The sequence below is a fragment of the Syngnathus scovelli genome, chromosome 8 (genome assembly GCF_024217435.2).
Source record: "Syngnathus scovelli strain Florida chromosome 8, RoL_Ssco_1.2, whole genome shotgun sequence".
Taxonomy (NCBI): domain Eukaryota; kingdom Metazoa; phylum Chordata; class Actinopteri; order Syngnathiformes; family Syngnathidae; genus Syngnathus; species Syngnathus scovelli.
The window spans coordinates 6,354,301-6,376,717 of NC_090854.1; the positions used below are offsets into that span (position 1 = coordinate 6,354,301).

The 22,417-nt window shown below is 44.8% G+C and overlaps 1 long non-coding RNA gene across 1 annotated transcript; it reads right to left on the reverse strand.

The window, feature by feature from the left end:
• Nucleotides 1–6,311: 6,311 nt before the first annotated feature.
• On the reverse strand, nucleotides 6,312–21,468 carry LOC137840550 (uncharacterized). The gene is made up of 2 exons (XR_011087282.1): nucleotides 21,188–21,468; nucleotides 6,312–19,192 (listed from the first exon to the last, which is right to left on the reverse strand). It is a non-coding gene; the product is annotated as an uncharacterized lncRNA (long non-coding RNA).
• Between the last annotated feature and the right edge of the window lie 949 nt (nucleotides 21,469–22,417).

The window sequence follows — 22,417 nt, forward strand, 5'->3', positions numbered from 1 at the left end:
TTTGGGTGGGGGGGGACGACTTTTACTGAGGGGCGACTTATATGTGAATTTTTTCACAAATTTTCAAAATTAAAAAATAAATAAATAAAAATAAAAGTTAAACTGCGATAAACTAACCGCGATGTAGCAAGGGATTACTGTAATTTGAATTTCAAGTGACGTCAGTGGCGTGGCGCGGCGGTTGTTTATATAAAGGACAAAGATTCGATCACGGGATGACGAAGATGACAAAGGGCCCCACGTACTACCGCCATCATTAGCGGCTTTGTTTGTAAGTGACACGGAGGACGAAGAGTTTGAAGGATTTAATGATTTGGAGTGACACAGAAGGTTTGAAAAACTATTATGGCTTTTACGCACGCCCGGTCCTACTCTACGGAGTTCTCTTTCACCTCCGTGAATTGAAGTCGGGGGCCAGCGCTCGGCCGGGTGGCTGTCCAGGGATGATGAATGGGGCTCGGACATGGCTTTTACGCACGCCCGGTCCTACACTATGGAGCTCTCTTTCACCTCCGTGGATGGAAGTCGGGGGCCGGCGCTCGGCCGGGTGGCTGTCCGGGGACGGTGGATGGGGCTCGGACATGGCTTTTACGCACGCGCGGTCCTATTCTATGGAGCTCTCTTCCACCTCCGTGTGTCAGGCAGGGAACAAGGCGGAGGACTCGGATGCAGAGTCTTTCTTTTCACTGATTTATTCCAACAAACGATGACCAAAAAATACAACTCAAGGCGCCTCTTGCGAGGGAAACACTCGGCAAAAAGTCCAAACAAAAAGCGTCGCACTCGGGCGAGACAAAAAGGGCTATGGGGAACAAGGCACTAACAAAAGGCGTCGCTCTGTGGCGAGACAAAAAGGAGGAATCTTACTGGGAGTTCGGATGTCAAGGAATCGCTGGTGGTCGGGACGAGGCAAGACACACTGGCACAAGACAAGGGGAAGACACGGACTAAATACACACAAAAGGGCTGGGACGCAGGTGCTGACAATTAGCGCCAACCACGCAGGTGCACACAATCGGGATCAGGGAATACAAGACAACCGAAAACAGAGGAAGGAATCACGAACTGAAACGGAAGGGATGACAAAATAAAACAGGAAGTGAAGTTACGACACAGACAAGACAGAAATCCGGAAAAATAAACGTGACCGCATGACACCGTGGCTGGAAGCACTTCCGGGCATGGAAGTCTACGCCGCCACACACCTGGAAGTCCACGCCAGTGCTTTGGGCCGTGTGAACTATTTATGTTATAGTTATTTGATATATTTTATTTCGTATAGCAACTTGTATATGTTTTTATCGTTACAGTTCAGTACTTGTTGGCTCGTTGAACTCTTGTTTTGTTAAATAAAGAGACGTTTACCAAACCCACGTCTTTCCTTGTACTTTGTTAACGCTATAATATAGTTATATACTAGATCTGTGGAATAACGATGAGGCTGACGTGAGGGCGCACGCGCGGCGTTGTTGACAAAGGACGATGAATTTGATCGATGGATTTAATGATTTGGCGTGACACAGATGGTTTGATAATATTGTTGTTTATATGATAGTTATTTGATATATACTTTATATATCGTTATATGGGTCTGTGGAATATTTAGAATATTTAGACATCAGCAGCGCGGCGCATACGCGGCATCGTTTCCATAAAGGACGATCAATGGATTTAATGAATTGGAGTGACACAGATGGTTTTATAAACGTATTATTTATGTAATAGTTATTTGAATAACTCTGAATGTTACGTCTGGCCCGTTCTCAGCTCTTCGTTTGTGTTTATGTGACGTTAGCATACCTATCGTTTAGCCTGTTGTTGCTCATTCATGTCTGTTCTTGGTGTTGGATTTTGTCGAATAAATTTCCCCCAAAATGTGACTTGTACTCCGGAGCGACTTATATATGTTTATTTTCACATTATTGTGCATTTTATGGCTAATGCGACCTATATTCCGGAGCGACTTTTAGTCCGAAAAATATGGTAGATACTGGAGATCAATTCTAGGTCCTCATGCATGCTAAGCATGTGCTTTACATCCCCATCTGTTAGATTCAGGTGGTGGGCAGAAGGGTGTCTGGAAACTGTGTGGGAAGTTTAGGAAAAATAGAAAGGACATTGTTGGGTGTGAGTGTCAGTTTCACTTCAGTTTAAATTTCAAAGGTTAGATGTTGTATAGTTCTTGTCACACGCTTATCTTAAAACACTGTGTACAGCTGTTGCTCATACCCTTTTTGAACGTGGAAGTAGAATGTCCAAAATAGAGGCAAGCAGGCATGCAGGCCGAGGGAGAGAGGCAATGGCAGGCAGGCAAAGGTGGTAGGCCAAGCAAGGAAAGGGGGGAGGGGGAATGGCAGGCAGCCAAACAGGTGGCACACAGGTACAAATCCAAATTGTTTGTAATCCAACTAAGGTTTCAACATAAAGGGTTCCAAGAAGTAAACTAAAGTTTGTTTTCTAAATTCCAAGTTTCAAGTTCTAAAAATTCCAAGCTTGGAGCAGACTTGAAGTAGCTTGAAGCGGCCTTTTAGCGGTAAAAAATTACGTCACTACTATCTTCCTTCTTGGTCTAACTGAGACTGACTACCAAGTGGGAGCAGCCTATTTATTATTTGTAATGGGAAAAATAGATTCGGAATTCAACCGATTCGCTTCTCGAACCGCCTTCTGGAATGGATTGTGGTCAAAAACCAAAGTTTGACTGTATTTTTGCTCTTTTTGTTAAAATCACACTTACATGTGTACTGGAAATGATAATTATAACACATAGTGAAAGCCAAATTGAGCAAATTGGCTATTTCAGAAGTGTGTGTCAAACTGGTAGCCCTTTGCCTTAATCAGTACCCAGGAAGTAGCTCTCAGTTTAAGAACGGTTGGTGACCCCTGCTCTAAATCATTAAATCCATCGGAATATTTATCCTCTGCGTCAATAAAAGAAACGAAAAAAAACACAGCTGTTGACACCGGAACTATGTGTGCTGCTGACGTCAGACTAGATATATCAAATAAATGTAATATAAACAACAATTTTAACGAACCATCCGTGTCACTAAAAATCATTAAATCCATCGGACTATTCATCCTCTGTGTCAAAAAACAAAACAAAAATAAAAACAACTGTTGATTCCATACCTACGCGCACCGCTGATGTCAGCGTCGTCGTCAGCCTCGTCGTCAGCCTCGTTGTCAGTTGGGGCTCCAATTATTCCACAGATCTACGTATATAACTATATTGTAGCGGTACCAAAGTACCAGGCAAGACGTGGGTTTGGTAACTGGCTCTTTATTTCACAAAACAAGAGCTCAACATATGAGCCAACACATGCAAGTGCCCTGGATCGCTCTTCCTGTCTCCCCCCCCCCCCCCCACTGCCGCCTTCACGGCCTTGCTAGACAATCGGATACTACTGAAGTCTAACAACATACACGTTGCTAATCTAAATAAACTATATGTCAAATAACATAAATAACAAGTTTATCGAACCATCTGTGTCATTCCAAATCATTAAATCTCCTGACTCCGGTAGTCAGTGAATGGAACTCATTGTCAGTGAGGGTCCAATTATTCCACAGCCATAGTGCGCCCTCATGCGGTTTAAAGTGGAAATAACATGTGAAGTGATGAACTATAGTAGTAAATCAGTAATGTGTTAATGATCAAGTAAAAATGTGTGAATAATTCCACATATAAGTCGCTCTTGAGTATAAGTCGCCCCCCCACCATAACTATGAAAAAAACGCGACTTGTAGTCCGAAGAATACGGTATGTATTGAGCAAGTAATGAGTAACTTCTGGTTTCTGCAATAATGTTTTTTTCCGGCAGCGGGTTATCAGCCCACAGCCCAACCCCCAACCTGGAGGGCCAGTGGAAGGCAGCAGGAATTGACTCCATCACAGCCGAATTATTAAAAACAGATGTAGAGTTTTCAGCAATGAAAGTACATCAACTGTTACAGAAAACATGGAAACATGAGAAGATTCCAAAAAAGTGGAAGAGAGGACTAATCATCAAACTAGCAAATAAGGGAAATCTCAAAGAATGCAAAAACACAAGAGGCATAACCCTGCTCTCTGTAGTGGGAAAGATACTGGGCAGGATTATAGTAGATCGAATAAAGAGGGAATTGATTGCAGGCTGAGAAAGGAACAAGCAAGTTACCGGACAGGTAGGGGAACAACAGAGCAAATCTTCATACTGAGAAACATAATCGAACAGGTAAATGAATGGCAAGCAACACTATACTTAACTTTGTAGACTTTGACAACGCCTTCGACTTTGTACATCACGAAAGCCTGTTGATTATCATGAAAAAGTATGGAATTCCAGAGAAGATTGTGACAATGGTCAGACTATTTTATAAAGACTTCCAGTGTGCGGTAGAAGACCAAGGGGAAGTATGTGAGTGGTTCAACATCAAAACCGGCGTAAAACAAGGATGCAATATGTCAGGGTTCTTGTTTGTAATTGTGATAGACTGGATTATGAGAAGAACAGTTCATGAGGGTGACAATGGAATTAGATCGACGTTGACATCAAAACTTGATGATTTGGACTTCGCAGATGATATAGCGTTACTTTCCTCTACAAAACACAATATGCAGAATAAAACAACCCGAATGGATGCAGAAGCCAAGCGAGTAGGACTCAAAATCAATACACAAAAGACAAAAACAATGAGGATAAATGCAAAAAAACACGAACGGATCAAAATCAATGAGCAAGATATTGAGGATGTAGACCAGTTCACTTACTTGGGAGCAATAGTATGTAAAGAGGGAGGCGGAATGAAAGATCTGAAGAATAAGTTGTCAAAAGGAAGAGGGGCATTTATCAAACTTAAAAAGATCTGGAGCTCCAATGACATTTTAAGAAGAACCAAGCTAAAGCTTTATAAGACGCTAGTACTGCCAGTACTGTTGTATGGATGCGAAACGTGGAAAATGAATAAAGGGGACAGCAAGGCAATTGATGTGTTCCACAACCAATGCCTACGAAGAATACTCTGCATACATTGGCAAGACCGCATCAGCACTAAAGACCTATTAGAGAGAGCTGAAATGGAGCCATTGAGTGAAGAAGTTAGGATGTGCTAGATGGAAAATGATTGGACACATGCTACGGCAGGACCAATTATTCCACAGCCATAGTGCGCCCTCATGCGGTTTAAAGTGAAAATAACATGTGAAGTGATCAACTATACAAGTAAATAAGTAATGTGTTAATGATCAAGTAAAGATTTGTGAACAATGTCATATATAAGTCGCTCCTGAGTATAAGTCGCCCCCCAACCCAAACTATGAAAAATAACGCGACTTATAGTCCGAAAAGTACCGTACTTTAAAATTATGCTTGCTCAGTGGACTGGTGTTTAAAGTATTCCTCAAACATCCAAAAATATGCTTAGCAGGCCGATTGAGCATTCCAAATTGCCCCTAGGCGTGATTGCGAGTGCAGATGGTTGTTCGTCTCTGTGTGCCCTGCGATTGGCTGGCAGGGTGTCCCTGGCCTACTGCCCGACGACTGCTGGGCTAGGCTCCAGCACGCCCGCGACCCCCGTGGGGACAAGCGGTATAGATACGGATGCTTTTGTATATTTCATTTCAAAAATAGAAGACGCGTATCAGATATTACCTTGATTAAGATTATAACGAATGCAATGAAGTGTATACTGCATAAGCATGTACTTTGGAGAAATATAAGTACCCGCTAAAAAAAGTATGTCAAAGTAAATTTATATACATAGCTCTACATGCCTGCAGGTACATGCAAGCTAGCTTTTCAGTTTGTCCAATGTCATGCTCCCCTTGTACATTTGCTTGTACAAGAGAAAATGTTACCTTGGAGGCAGCTCTAATCAGAGCAAACTGAGGGTAGATTTTCAGTCGTTGATTAATCCCATTGAAATTCATGCTGTGGCCACATCACACAACAATCCTCAAGACATGTGGGTCAATAACCTCAGTCTGATTTGCTCCACAACAAAGTATATAAATGAGGCACTTACTACTATTGCTGAAATCCACCAGGGCCTGCATAATTTATGGCTGTGAAACTTCAGAAACAGCATTTTGTCTTTGATTGCATTCCAAAATGTAGTCATTCTAGAAATGGCTGTCTTTTTTCTTTTAACATACAACAGTGTCTGAACATGGGGGGATACCAGAAGCAAAAATAGTACATTCAAAGACTCATTATTCACTTCCTGTTCATGTCAGGTTATGGCAACCAAAAGTATGTGTTTGTACGTCTGAAGGTGTTAGGTTCAGATTCAGCAAAAGGATCAGCAGACAAAACCAGTGAGACAGAATGTTGATCTTTTCTCGCGAGGAGTGCATCCAGACTTACAGCAATCCAAAATACACTAAAGGTCTTGTTTACACTCCTCTCTTTTTATTAAGGAAATGCCCTACCTACAATGTGAGACTAGCCCCTGATAGGTGGGGGGGAAAGCGTGGGCTAGTCTCAAGAGTGAAGAAACGAGATTCTATGTGAAACTAGAAGTCGCAAGGATAAAATGTTATGGGAAACAAAGTAGTCATGTGAAAAGAGTGCATAGACAAAATGACATGTGCAGACATCAACAACTTTCTTGGATTCCCAGATGTGTAGAAGGTCAGGAAGCTCCAGCCAGCATCGTTTGCCTTGTTGTGGACTAGGTGATGTCTGCAAGAAGAAACAGCAAGCATTCTGCGCAATAACTTTATTAATATGTACTCATTAGGGAACGCATGATAACATATATATACAATTTATCTAACAGAAGGTGCTACACATTTTTTTGAATATTCGTTGCTGTACGTCAAACTTACCAGGACAGGGCTCCGATAAGCCATCGTAGGGGGCGCGACAGACACATTTTGTTTTTGTACTTGTTAATGGAAACTTTGAAATATCACAATTTTCCTCAGGCCCAAATTATGCATAGTTTGATGATTTTTGTTCAGGTTGAATTCCACAAAAATGTTATTCTTTAAAGATAATAATAATTTCTACAAAAATCCTAAGGTCTTCATAGTGTTTTCTGCTCGGGCACTAAAAATTAGCCTCTACAGGAAAAATGTTTGCCAGTGCTTTTGATTTATTGACATGGTGATTGGATGCCGGATAACAGAGCAGTTAAAAAAGAGGACATGGGTCATCATTGTTGCTGGTGATAATGTAGAACTGATGCCCACTCTGCCAAAAATGGTCCTCTTTTAAATCTCTGAGGCATCTGATGAGCCCCAGATGGCTAGCCAGCTGCTTTGGATTTGAAAGCTCAGGGAGGTGGGCGTAATTGAAGAGGGAACTGAAAATATGTTTTGCAAGAATTGGCATACAGGTCAAGGAGTGCATTGCTGCGTGAAACCATGCAGGTATATTTTCACATTCATTCTGGCTTCTAGGACCACAGGTAGAAGGCTCTCTGTTAATAAATAACACTCAAGGTGCTTTGGATCATTAGACCTTGATAACTGAAGCATCCATCTGCCACTTTTATGATTTCTACCCATAACAGAGGAGTAATTAAAAGACCACCTGATATCCTGCTAATGCTGGGATCACTCCACATCACACTTGAAAATACACATAACCATTCCTGGTTCTATGATCAACCACCCAAGCATTAGTATAAATAATTCACAAACGGTGTATGGCGGCGATATATGAGATGCCCAAAATCAACATTTTTTGGTCTCATCTGTTTCACTGAGGTGGTTGGTCTGGAAACCCTGTGTGTACAGGAGGATGGCATATTATTTTTTATTGAATAAATTCACATCTGAATGACCCGTATATTTTCAGTTTGACCAAGAGAAGAAACAGAAACAAACTACCGTAATTTCCGGACTATAAACCGCACCGGATTATAAACCGCACCAGCTAAAATTCAGGGATATTTCAGTTTTTTTTCTTACATAAACCGCACCGGACTATAAGCCGCACATGCACACGAGTTTTTTTTACAAAGAAAGACAGTACATAGAAAGCCTTTTTAATGTTTTAATAACATACTTGAACATGTCTTTCTAAACATTGCCTGTGACGCAGTAGTTGTACCGCAGAAACGCGGAAGTGTGCACGCGAGTTATTAGCAAAGAAAGAGTGGACACAGAAAGTTTTTTTAAAGCTTTAATAACATACCTTAACATTTCTTTCCAAACACTGCCTGTGACGCGGCAGTAATACCGCAGCAACACGCAAGTAACACAGCAAAGTCACTGAGACGCGTCGGTAACACAGCAGCAATACAGCAGCAATACGGTAGCACAGCACTAACAGGGCTGGTTAGAAAAAAGCATACCAGTAAAAGTAAAAAAAGAGCCGTCTTCATCTTCCTCCTGTGCACTGAAACCATCGAAGTCTTCCTCCTTAGTGTCCAATTGAAATAGCGTTAGATATCCTTCGCCTCACACTTTCTCAGTCTCTCTTTCGTCGTCGCTTTTATGCATTTCTTCGAGTGTGATGAGGGTCTGTTCATGCTAATCTTATTCATGCACGAAGCGCTAAATTACATTAAACTAGCGAGCGACACGTATAGCTTAAAAGCGGCATCATATGCATTTCTTTTGTCCCCCATAATGACGGTTTGTGTATAAAAGCTTCCTTTCAGTAATGTTCGTCTTGATCTCGTTCTGTCTCTTCTTTGTGTGAGTGAGAGTGTGGGTGTGTGCGTGATGCGCGAGACGATCAAAACACAAACTAGCACGTCTTCTTCGGCGCATTATCTCTTCTTCGTCTGTCTCGCTCTTGCTTCCTGCTAGAGCGCCCCCTGGAGGCCATAAAAATCCATAAATACGCTCCAGAGTAGACACAACACAATGTCATCAACATCGACTGCCTTTGGCTTAAAAGCGGCATCATATGCATTTCTTTTGTCCCCCATAATGACGGTTTGTGTATAAAAGCTTCCTTTCAGTAATGTCCGTCTTGATCGCGTTCTGCGTGATGCGCGAAATGTTGTAAACACAAACTATCGCGTCTTCTTCGGCGCATTATCTCTTCTTCGCCTGTCTCGCTCTTGCTTCCTGCTAGAGCGCCCCTATGGAGGCCGGAGGCCGTAAAAATCCATAAGTACGCCGTGCCGCCATTTAAGGTTCAAAGTAACCTTCTGAATAAAATGCATTAAAAGTTCACATTCATTACAACTTGTTTTTGGTGAGCAAAATGTCAGAAGAATTTAATTTAAATGCTGATTGATTGGGTTTTAATACAATGCAGATGGTCCAAACAGCGCCACTGCTTTGTGTAATCTCTGAGTCACATGGCAGAGTAAGAGAAAGGGTTTAGAGCACAGGTGTCAAACTCAAGTACCGGGGGCCAGATACGGCCCGCCACATCATTCTATGTGGCCCGCGAAGACAAATTGTGCATCAAATTCGTGTCATTACTAGAATTGCAAATTGTCTTCACTTTTAATAATCTTTTTTTTTAAATATTTGACCAGTTTTTACTCGTAATTACGGTAAGCAAAGACCAGCAAATATAAAAAAGCATAGTATCAAAAATAGTATTATCTGATACAACTGGCTTTCCTTCCCTCTGTCTCCCATCTGCCTCCAACACGTGGTAATCAAGAAATGGGAACATAACCCAAAGAGGAAAGTGGATATTGAGCAAGCCGCAGTGCACCACATCCCTGCACATTGACACAAAGGAAACAAATTGTGAAAAGACAGGCTTTCATGCAGAACTTCTTACAACCAGCTAATTTTGTTTATCTAATAAAAGTTAAGCCTGCCCCACGGCTTTCTCTTGTAGCATTTTTTTTCTGTCATTGACACAAAAAGGGCCTAATTTACAAAAATTCTAAAAAAAAGGAACTAAATTGTATGTTCACACGAATTGATTGCGTGCATGGATGGTGGCCGTGCCATACATAATCTATTAATTGCAATCTTTTAGGTAGACCCCAATTAGGGAATTCAGCTATGACTTATGAACACATTTTTGCTGCATTGAAGTGATGGGGAAAAAAAAATACAGTAATCCCTCGCCACTTCGCGCTTCTATTGCAGCCTCAATTTATCGCATGTTTTCATCCATCCATCCATCCATTTTCTGTACCGCTTCGTCCCCACGGGGGTCGTGGCCATGCTGGAGCCTATTCCAGCTGTCATCGGGCAGTAGGCGGGGGACACCCTGAATTGGTTGCCAGGCAATCACAGGGCACACAGAGACGAACAACCATCCGCACTCGCACTCACACCTTGGGGCAATATGGAGTGCTCAATCGGCCTACCAAGCATGTTTTTGGAATGTGGGAGGAAACTGGAGTGCCAGGAGAAAACCCACATGGGCACGGAGAGAATATGCAAACTCCAGACAGGGAGGGCCGGAGGTGGAATTGAACCCACATCCTCCCAACTGTGAGGCAGACGTGCTTACCAGTGCGCCACCGAGCTGCATGTGTTACTCAGCCGTGCTTTAATTTGAGGTAGGGTGCTTTATTTTGAAGGCCGTTTTCAGGCAATACCACTTCCTGTTTCACGTTTGTGTGCATACATGTCGGTTACAGTGGTACAGCAGTCATTGACGATGTAAGTGGGTCTCCTGACAAGAGAAATGAACGATCACATGTGTCTAACCTTTAGGACAATGTAGTATTAAAATTGTTGTTTATATTACAATTATTTGATATATCTAGTCTGACGTCAGCAGCGCACGTAGTTCCGGTGTCAACAGCAGTGTGATTTTTTTTTTTTTTTTTTTTTATTGACACAGAGGATGAATATTCCGATGGATTTAATGATTTAGAGCAGGGGTCACCAACCTTTCTTAAACCGAGAGGTACTTCCTGGGTACTGATTAAGGCAAAGGGCTACCAGTTTGACACACACTTCTGAAATAGCCAATTTGCTCAATTTGGCTTTCACTATGCCCCTCTGTGAGTCGTCACCTTATCGTGGTGGAGGGGTTTGCATGCCCCTATGATCCTAGCAGCCATGTTGTCCGGGGCTTCATGCCCCTGGTAGGGTCACCCATGGCAAACGGGTCCTAGGTGATGGGCCACGCAAAGCACAGTTCACACAAGCCCCTTATGAAGAAAAACATTAATGGATTTCGTTTTCCCTCGCCCGGACGCGGGTCCCCGGGGCCCTCCTCTGGAGCCAGGCCTGGAGGCGGGGCTCGTAGGCGAGCGTCTGGTGGCCGGGCCTTCGCCCATAGGGCCCGGCTGGGCACAGCCCGAAAAGGAAACGTGGGTCCCCCTTCCCATGGACTCACCACCTGTGGGAGGGGTCAAAGGGGTCGAATGCAATGTAAGCTGGGCGGCGGCCAAAGGCAGGTACCTTGGCGGTCCAATGCCTGGCTGCAGAAGCTGGCTCTTGGGACATGGAATGTCACCTCTCTGGCTGGAAAGGAGGTGGCTGGTGTGCAAGGCGGAAAAGTTTCCGACTAGACATAGTCAGACTGCCCTCCACACAAAGTTTGGGTTCCGGTACAAGCCCTCTCGAGAGGGGCTAGACTAGACTCTCTTCCACTCTGGAGTTGCCCACGGTGAGAGGCATCAAGCAGGTGTGGGTATACTTATTGCCCCCCGCCTGGGCGCCTGCACATTGGGGTTCACCCCGATGAACTCCGCCTTCGGGTGGGGGGACGGTTCCTGACTGTTGTTTGTGTCTATGCACAAAACGGCAGCTCAGAGTACCCACCCTTCCTGGAGGAAGTGCTGGAGAGCGCTCCTTCTGGGGACTCCATTGTTCTACTGGGTGACTTCAGTGCTCACGTGGGCAATGACAGTGAGACCTGGAAGGGCGTGATTGGGAGGAACGGCCCCCCGATCTGAACCCGAGTGGTGTTCTATTATTGGACCTCTGTGCTCGACACGGATTTTCTATAATGAACACCATGTTCAAACATAAGGGTGTCCACGTGTGCACTTGGCACCAGGACACTCTAGGCTGCAGTTCGATGATCGACTTTGTAGTCGCGTCATCGGATTTGCGGCTGCATGTTTTGGACACTCGGGTGAAGAGAGGGGCGGAACTGTCAACTGATCACAACCTGGTGGTGGGTTGGCTCCGATGGTGGGGGAAGTTGTCTGTCCGACCTGGAGGACCCAAACGCTCTGTGAGGGTCTGCTGGGAACGTCTGGCAGAATCTCCTGTCAGGAAGAGCTTCAACTCCCACCTCCGGCAGAGCCTTTCCCACATCCCGGGGGAGGCGGGGAACATTGAGTCCGAGTGGACCATGTTACGCGCCTCCGTTGTTGAGGCAGCCAACCGGAGCTGTGGCCGTAAGGTCGTTGGTGCCTGTCGTGGCGGCAATCCCCGAACCCGCTGGTGGACACCGACGATAAGGATGCCGTCAAGCTGAAGAAGGAGTCCTATTTGGCCGTTTTGGCCTGCAGGCCTTCCGATGCAGCTGACAGGTACTGGATGGCCAAGCGGAACGCGGCTTCGGCAGTTGCTGAGGCAAAAACCCGGGCGTGGGAGGAGTTTGGTCAGGCCATGGAGAATGACTTTCGGACGGCTTTGAGGAAATTCTGGTCCACCATCCGGTGTCTCAGGAGGGGGAAGCAGTGCAACGTCAACACTGTTTACAGTGGGGATGGCGTGCTGCTGACCTCGACTCGGGACGTCGTGAGTCGGTGGGGAGCATACTTCGAAGACCTCCTCAATTCTACCTACACGCCTTCCATTGAGGAAGCAGGGCCTGGAGACTCTGAGGCGGATTCTCCAATCTGTGGGGTCGAAGTCACTGAGGTAGTTAAAAAAACTCCTCGGTGGCAAGGCCCCGGGGGTGGATGAGATCCGCCCGGATTTCTTAAAGGCTCTGGATGTTGTGGGGCTGTCATGGCTGACACGCCTCTACAACATTGCATGGACATTGGGGACAGTGCCTCTGGATTGGCAGACTGGGGTGGTGGTTACCCTCATTAAGAAGGGGACCGGAGGGTGTGTTCCAATTACAGGGGTGCTGGAGAGGAGGGTCCGTCGGGAGGTCGAACCTCGGATTCAGGAGGAACAGTGTGGCTTTCGTCCTGGCCGTGGAACAGTGGACCAGCTCTACACCCTCGGCAGGATCCTCGAGGGTGCATGGGAGTTCGCCCAACAAGTCCACATGTGTTTTGTGGACTTGGAGAAGGCGTTCGACCGTGTCCCTCGGGAGGTTCTGTGGAAGGTGTTTCGGGAGTACGGGGTGCCGAGCCAACTGATAAGGGCGGTTCGGTCCCTGCATCAGCGATGCCAGAGTCTGGTCTGCATTTCAAGCGGTAAGTCGGATTTGTTCCCAGTGAGGGCTGGACTCCGCCAAGGCTGCCCTTTGTCACCGATTCTGTTCATAATTTGTTTGGACAGAATTTCTAGGCGCAGCCGAGGCCTTGAGGGGGTACGGTTTGGGGACCTCAACATCGCGTCTCTGCTTTTTGCAGATGACGTGGTGCTCTTGCCTTCTTCAGGTCGTGATCTCCAGCTCTCACTGGAGCGGTTCGCAGCCGAGTGTGAAGCGGTGGGGATGAGGGTCAGCACCTCCAAATCCGAGTCCATGGTCCTCGGTCGGAAAAGGGTGGAATGTCCTCTCTGGATCAGGGATAAGATCCTGCCCCAAGTGGAGGAGTTCAAGTATGTTGGGGTCTTGTTCATGAGTGACGGGAGGATGGACCACGAGATCGACAGGCGGATCGGTGCAGCGTCGGGAGTAATGCGGACTCTGTACCGGTCTGTCGTGGTAAAGTGAGAGCTGAGCAAAGAGGCAAAGCTCTCAATTTACCAGTCGATTTACGCTCCTACCCTCACCTATGGTCCCGAGCTATGGGTCGTGACCGAAAGAACGAGATCCCGGATACAAGCGGCCGAAATGAGTTTCCTCCGTAGGATGTCCGGGCTCTCCCTTAGAGATAGGGTGAGAAGCTCGGTCATCCGGGAGCGACTCGGAGTAGAGTCGCTACTCCTCCACGTAGAGAGGAGCCAGATGAGGTGGCTCGGGCATCTCATCAGGATGCCTCTTGGACGCCTCCCTGGGGAGGTGTTCCGGGCATGTCCCACCGGTAGGAGACACCGGGGACGACCCAGGACGCGCTGGAGAGACTATGTCTCTCAGCTGGCCTGGGAACGCCTTGGGATCCCCCGGGATGAGCTGGAGGAAGTGGCTGGGGAGAGGGAAGTCTGGGAGTCCCTCCTAAAGCTGCTGTCCCCGCGACCCGACCCCGGATAAGCGGAAGAAAATGGATGGATGGATGGATGGATGGATGGATGGATGGATGGATGGATGGATGGATGGATGGATGGATGGATGGATGGATGGATGGATGGATGGATGGATGGATGGATGGCTTTCACGATGTTATTATTGTCATTTCCAGTTCACATGTAAGTGTGATTTTAACAAGAATATCAAAAATACAGTCAAACCTTGGTTTTTGACCACAATCCGTTCCAGAAGGCGGTTCGAGAAGCGAAACGGTTGTATTGCGAATCTATTTATCCCATTACAAATAATGGAAAAAAAATAATCTGTTTCAAGACAAAAAAAATCACGCCTTTTTTAAGCATTTTTTATTTGTGCATATTTGTCCGATCGCGCAACTGCAGCGCACCGCCCAACGCGCAACCGTAGCGCGTCGCCCACCGCGCAACTGCACCGCGCTGGTCGCATTATTGTGACAGAGCCGTTGCTGAAATTTAGAAAATATTTTTAAAGTCCTGATGTACTTTCCAAAATTTAAGTGGATCCAAGTGCGCAAGGAGCTTAATTTTGTCCGATCGCGCCACCGTAGCGCACCGCGAACGCGCAACAGTAGCGCGTCGCTGACCGCGCAACTGCACCGCGCAACTGCACCGCGCAACTGCACCGCGCTGGTCGCATTATTGTGACAGAGCCATCGCTAAAATTTTTAAAATATTTTAAGTCCTGATGTACGTTCCAAAATTTAAGTGGACCTCAGTGCGCAGGGAGCTTAATTTGGTCCGATCGTGCAACCGCAGTGTGCCTAACGCTCACTGTCGCATTGCTTTAAGAGCTTCTTTGTGTTTTAGGATGGCTTTACCGCTCCCACTTAGTTTCTTTGGAGGCATGATTAGGGGTTATTTAATCCTCAAAGTAACAAAAACTGAGTCAGTCGGCATCCGGGCCGCGCGGTCGGGTTTTTTCAGGTCCTTCCGGCTCATCTCGCGAGGTTCGACCTCCGAATTTTGTTCGACAACAGAAACAAAAAAATCTCGAATTTTTTGTCCGAATTCCCATTTGTTCGAGAACCAGGACGTTCGAAAACCGAGGTTTGACTGTAAAATAAATAGATGCAGCTCACTGACAAGTGCTGCTATTTGAGCTAATTTTAGAACAGTCCTGCTGGCGACTCATGCGGTCCTCACGGGCGACCTGGTGCCCGCGGGCACCGTGTTGGTGACCCCTGATTTGGAGTGTCACGGATGGTTCGTTAAAATTGTTCTTTAAATTACATTTATTTGATATATCTAGTCTGACGTTAGCGGCGTCAACAGCTGTGTGTTTTATTTTTCAAGTGACACAAGACGAAGATTCCGATGGATTTAAAGATTTGGAGTGACACGGATGGTTTGATAAAATTATTGTTTATATTATTGTTATTTGATATATAGTTTATATATTGTTATATGGGCCTGTGGAATAATTTGAACTGCAACTGATGACGGGTCATGATGACATGGCGTTGTTTACAGAAAGGACGACGCATTCGATCTATGGATTGAACGATTTGGAGACACAGATGGTTTGATAAATTTGTTTGAATAACTGTCAATGTTACATCAGGCCCGTTCTCAACTGCTCGTTTGTATTTATGTCACGTTAGCATACCGTATCATTAGCCTGTTGTTGCTGGTGTCACGTCTCGTCCCCAGCCCTTCCACTATGTGTCTGTTGTCATGGTTTCTGTCTGTGAGCCCATGATTAGTTTGATTATTCTCACCTGCCCCTTGTTACCTGTCGTGTATATAAGTCCTGTCTGCCCCTCACGCCCCGTCGGATTATTGTTGTCTAGATGTCTTTTTGGTTCCTGTTGTCTTAATGTCTTCACGTCCTTTGTTTCGTGTCCCTGTCGGTTTGTTGGCTTGTTAAGTCATGTCAGTTTGCAGAGTCTTTTGAGTTTGCTTCAATAAACCCTGGTCCAAGCTGCATTTGGTCGCCCTGCTCCATTTCGATCCATGACAGCTGGTTCATGTCTGTTCTTGGCGTTGGATTTTGTCAAATAAATTTCCCCCAAAATGTGTCTTAAATTCCAGTGTGACTTACATGTGTTTTTTTTCCTCTATATTGTGCATTTTATGGCTGACGCGACTTGTACTCCGGAGCGACTTTTAGTCCGAAAAATACGGTAAGTACAAATTTCATTATCTCCCTATTTATGAAAATGTGTCCGAGCTAGCCTGTGAGATTTGTACCAACAGTAGAAGAAAGAGGCTTTGGTTGAGCAGTCTCCAGTCTGCAGTTAATGTGTTACAAAGAAAAAGCAAAAATTGCAGCTTCGCAGAAAATTGACAGAATTTACTGAGAAACTGCTTCTGCCTCCAAAATTGATTGTAAAAACATACTTTACAGTCAGCACATGCAGCATCAGCCTATGACTGCTTGAGAACGAGCCTTTTCCGGCTAACCTGCCTTTCCTTGTGAGCAACCTCCTCAATCTGCTCAAAGTATAGTGGAGGGACCGGCAAGGTGGCAGGTGGCGCAGGTACGTGACACTATACCTTGCTCATAAATAGGACAGCCCGAGGTGTATATCGTTAAATAAGCCAAGCTCCGTTCTTATGCAGTCTGTGTGCGGGATTGTGAACACCTCTGTGACTGAAGTGAGTCTCAGTCGCCTGTAACAACACAGGTGTTACGCATTGCCTGCTTTTTTGTGAATGGGCTGGAAAATTGAATAACAATTTGCCACTCCATTGCAGGCCCAAGCGCTGCCCCAGTGGTCATGGTAACAGAAGTCATACCGCATTTGCGTCAAACACAACTGGCCTGTCACAATGACATGATTTAAGTGTGAGAAGCTGATATTAAGTGTGCTGTAATTATTCATCTGCTATTCTCACAAAGAAACAATAGAGACCTTTTATCCAGACATCTGGGAATTAAAAAAAAGCACACTATCTCGTTTTGGGGTTATTCACAATTATCAAAATTTTCCCAAAGTGTACAAAGAGCACTCTTTTTCAGGACCCTCTCCCACCCCCCTTAAAGTGTACAAAGAAAATACAGTAATCCCTCGTTTATCGTGGATAATTGGTTCCAAAACCACCCCGCAATAAGTGGGCATTAAGTTCAGATGACATTCAGCCACCAAATAGCGGGTGCATTTGTCAAAGGATCTCCACCCTTGATACAGTTGTGCATTTTTCCTTCGTGTGCGGTTGTGTCACGTCTTGCTCTCGCCCTGCTGGCCGGCTGATGCACCCTCCGCGCGATACTTCGGGGGCGAGCGTCGCCAATATGGAACTGCGCGTGCTAATTGGCGCTGATCGCTACCACCTGTTCTAGCCTCCCCTTTCCTCTTTTTGCATTGACTAAATAAACGGTCCGTGTTGCACATGGTTGTCCTGCCTCATTCGTGACAGGCTGAGTGCCGCGCTTGCCGCGCTTGAACGCAATGACTCACATTGCTCAGATGCACGCCCTGCGCTATCAGCGTGCATTCAAATGCTGTTATCTCACTTACAGTATATACCCGCAATGTAGCGCATTCGCAAAAGGTGAAGCGCAAGGTGGTGAGGGATCACTGTAATAATAATGAAATGAAATAATAATGACAAGCATATCCAGTACTACTAAATGCAGGATGAAGATTAACGTTTCCACAGCCAGAGAATTTCTGTAACTGCCATAACCGCATCTTCATGATGGATGGCTAACCTCATCGCCTCGCCAGCCTGGTGCAGAGCAGGGACAGAGGAAGAGAAAAAACCATCACATCTTTGAGGTGTGAGCGAGGAGAAATGGTGAGAGAGAGAGAGACGGACAGACTGACTAACATTAATGATTCGCTGTAGCCATAGTGAATTTGCCTTGCTGAATGTAAAAATTTCCCATCTCTGGCTCACGGTTTTTAAATAACATGTAACACTCCACACCTTTGCCCCTGAAATACTTGAAACAGTCCATTTCAAAACCTCGAAAATGTCACGTCTCGTCCCCAACTGCTCCACTATGTGTCTGTTGTCTTGGTTTCTGTCTGTGTGCTCGCCCCTCCCCTCCTGTGTGCCCATGATCAGTGTGATTATTCCCACCTGCCTCTCGTTACCTGTCATGTATAAAAGTCCTGTCTGCCCCTCACTCCCTGTCGGATCATTGGTTGCTGTCGTTCGGGGTTGTCGTACTGTCTTGATGCCGTCATGTCCTCCTGTCTTCTTGTTTCACGTCCCGGTCAGTCAGTCAAGTTATTGTTTGTTAAGTCATGTCAGTTTGCCTATTGAGTTGCTTCAATAAACCCTGGTCCAAGCTGCACTTGGTCGTCCTGCTCCATGCTCCACCTGACCGTGACAGAAAATGGCTTTTTTTAAGATTCCTTATAAAGCTTGTTAAAATTTAATCAGGCACAATCATTATAATGTTAAGTAGCTTTCACCAAACTTATGTTAGGTTTGCAATTGTTCCCTGCTCTTTGCATTTTCAGATAATGAATTGAACAGTGTGCTGTGAGTAAAGGGGACTGAATAATTTTGCATGCGTCAGATTCATATCTATTTTGTGTATCAAATTCCAGTCAGAGAATGTTGCGTAAACATTTTTAAAATAGGGACATAATTTTGACTCTCTTGTCAAAATGATTCACAGATTCAGGCCACCATCACCATTATCTCTCACTAATATTTATTATAGTGAAAGGAAACTATCCATGAATGTGGCCTTAAAATATGTTTTCTGTCTCTCTTAACAACAACCCACATAGCCTTTTGTTTTTATTCTGTAGCCTAGAGGTGTTGTCTTTTGCCATAATACACATCGCAGTATTGTGTGACAAATGCAGGACTCGACTCTAGAGAAAACATTGTAGTTACAGCAGCAAATTAGTGGTCTGTTGCCATCAACATTATCGCAGTATGTGCATCTTGAGCAGCGATGGAGGTTTCTATCACAGTGACAGTAGTCTTGGCTGGCATTCAGAGGCCTATAAAACCACACATACCTCAAACAGTCACTTTAGATGAGTCTCCAAGAACTGATCAAAGGCATTTGTCTCGGGCCACGCAGGATGCTGATTGCCTCCATGCACTTCCTGACACCACCAGGAATGCACCCTAATTAAAATGGACAGTTCCAGGAGATGAGAGGGGTGCTGTCTGTGTTTTCTGTTTTGTCTTCCTTTGTTCTATTTCTTTTATTTCATTGAATGACCTTTCATTGACTAGTACACCATTTATGTTGTACATAGAATAATTCTTAAAGAAGAATCGATTTCACTGCCAATGCCCCCTTTTAACCTGTACACCCTGGAAAAGCCATTAGCTCAATGTCAATGATGGCACTGTCCATTGTAGGCTTTCCGCTTAATGGAGAAGTCGGTTCACATCACAAAGCAGGGCTAATGGTCTCAGTGAGAGAAGTGCACTGCATCAATACTGTTTGAGTTCTGATGCAGTGCAGTAATACTCACATTCCACAGAGAACCAAAGTTGATCAAATTTCTTTGTTTCAAACCCCAATAAGCATTTGGGGAGACAGAGGGACTGCCAGTCTTTGCCCTTGACCGAGCTGTTTCAGGTAACCAGACTCTTTGCTGGCCACTAAGCAGTGGCAATCAATATCATATCAGGGCCCAATGGAACACCTGACAGTTCAATTTCGCAGCAAGTCTCGAAATCAATACCTCTGGAATAGTTTTGTATTTTCCCAAAGGGTACCCACTAGACTTAATCTATAGTGTCATTAGCATGGGTCACAGCATGCATGGTCATTACACTGTGTAACAATAAATGTTCATAAAAGGCAACACGCTTTATCTTCTTGTGCTTGACTGCAGCCTCTAATTGAAGAAAATGTGTTCAGCCGGAGTCTGTTTAACTGCTTGTGCAACTCTTGGTAATTCATGTCAAAGAGCATATAGGGGAATGCTGTCAGGACTATCTAAAAGATACACAGCTTAGGAAATTGAACAAGGTTTTATCAAGCAGAAAATGCATTAAAGTGTTTTGTTTGCAATAGAGTGCTTAAAGGAAGGATCGTTTACCCCTCAAACATGGTACTTAGACATTACATCACAGTCCTTCACTATTTAAAAAAAGTTTTTAGCCTTGTAGATTTCTATGATCACATACATTTCCTGACTAACAACTTTATTCTGAGCCACAAAAAAGCAGTAGTTGCTTTAAGTTGTGACAATTAGAAAGAGTAGCAGTATTAGTGCTATAAACAAGTAAATCATTTTGATTCTTTGGATTGATTTTTTTTTCAAATCTGATATACAAAGTAACAAAACAATTTTGCATGTGCAGTTCTGTCACGGATTTTGAATGAAAATACAATACAGTAGAAAGTAAAAAAAAAGTTATTTCAGGTAAATCTATTCCCATCAAACAAAAAACACACACCATTGTTTCGGAGCTACAGTGCTGTGAAAAAGCATTTGCCCCCTAAATGCAATCTGCACAATATTTTAGATTTTATTGATCATAAATTTGGGCTCTCCCCGTGCCTGCGTGGGTTTTCTCCGGTGTGGTACAGAAAATGGATGGATGGATGGATGGATGGATGGATGGATGGATGGATGGATGGATGGATGGATGGATGGATGGATGGATGGATGGATGGATGGATGGATGGATGGCACTGACACAAAATCAAAAATATTGTGTTGATCGTATTTTGTGGAGATTGGTCGTAGTTTTACAATATTTAACAGTGCAAACGTTTTGGTAGAGTCCATAGGCAGGCAGTCAGCCATAGATGGGCTGGCGTTGCCCGGTAAAGTTGTTGTCTCCCAACTCTAAGGTTGTGGAATTGATCCTCAACTCTGGCGACCATGTCCAAGTTTCCTTGAGCAAGACAATAAACCTTAATTTCTTCCCAGTGGACCTGGCAGCATCTTGCAAGGCAGCAGCCCTCGTTGGCGTTGTGTGTGAGGCATTGTACAGTGTAGATAAAGTGCTATACAAGTGCAGTCCATTTACCATTTCACTTACCATAGCTGTTAACTCCCATTAACAGTGATACTTCCACTGCAGTTATCGAGGCAGCAATTAGCATTAGTCGCTAAACAGATGAGGTTAACAAAATAAAATTGGCTTCTTACTTACAGTCCAAACCATCGCTCATGCAGTGGAGTAAGATTGAGGATGCCAAAGAGGTGGCGTCACGGTCGGCCCTTCGTGTCGCGGTCGCTTGCAGGATCTCAAGCAGTGAGGAGCCGGCCGTCATATAGCCGTAGCTAAATCTGGCCAGCCAGAGATGCAGCTTGGCGTCGTAGTACAAGTGGGCTGTGGGACATGTGCGACAAGCCCTGGAGGTCATCTTGGCGAAAGTTCAAAGTTGGACTTCAAATCCAAATCTTTTAATCTTAGGGATTAAAATCTAATCTAACAACCTACAAACAAGATTGCGAAAAGCCTCAGAAAGCATTGTGCTTGTTTCTCTTGGTGACAGACATAACAGAAACAGCAAATGGGATAAGTAGAGCTTTCTTTTTAACATTTTGGGGCTGACGGATTCCTGTTAATTTGTTAGCAATCTACTTACAATTATTCTGCATAGACAAACAGTCTCCGTTCCAGACTGTGACCCCAGGCAGGACCGTGAGGGAGGGGGGCGTGGCCATATCACTAAATTTTGATGGGTGTTTTTTTAAGTCATTTCCTGATGTTTCCGACACAGATCCATAAATCAGAAAATACAAGGCATATACATTTCCTGATGAAAAGAAATAAATTGAGCTTGTTAGTTAAAATGCAATTCATATTACAAAATATAGGTACATACTGTACTCTAGTGGAAAAAGCAGGTAACAGGTGTGTATTCTTGTATAATTCAAATGAGTGTGTAAAAGCACTAGTCATGCGCCTTAACGGCATTCAACAGAGAAATAGACCTTATTAACGCACAGCATAACAGCATACTATTTTTGTCATCGATAAAAGCATGTAAATGTGTAAAATATATGCATTTAATATTAAGAAAGTCATCAAATCACCCTAATAACACACTGTCACGTGCCGGTGTCATCCAGCCACGCCCCGCCAATCACCAGGATCATTCTCACCTGTCGTGTGCTCATTGGTTGCACTATATTAGCACGGCCAGCGCTACAGCTTGTGTCAGCTTGTCTCGTGTCAGCTTGTCTCGTGATGTCTCAGTGCACACCGGTCCTCTCTTTATGATTTGGTCCTTGTCCTGTCTGTCCAATGCTACCTTGTCAGTCCGCAGTTGCTCTCCTGGGAGATCACCCGTCAGCCACGTCCATCCTCGCCAGTGAGAAGTCCAGCCGCCCGCTCCTTACCCTGCCTTACTATCAGGCTACCCACACCCGATGA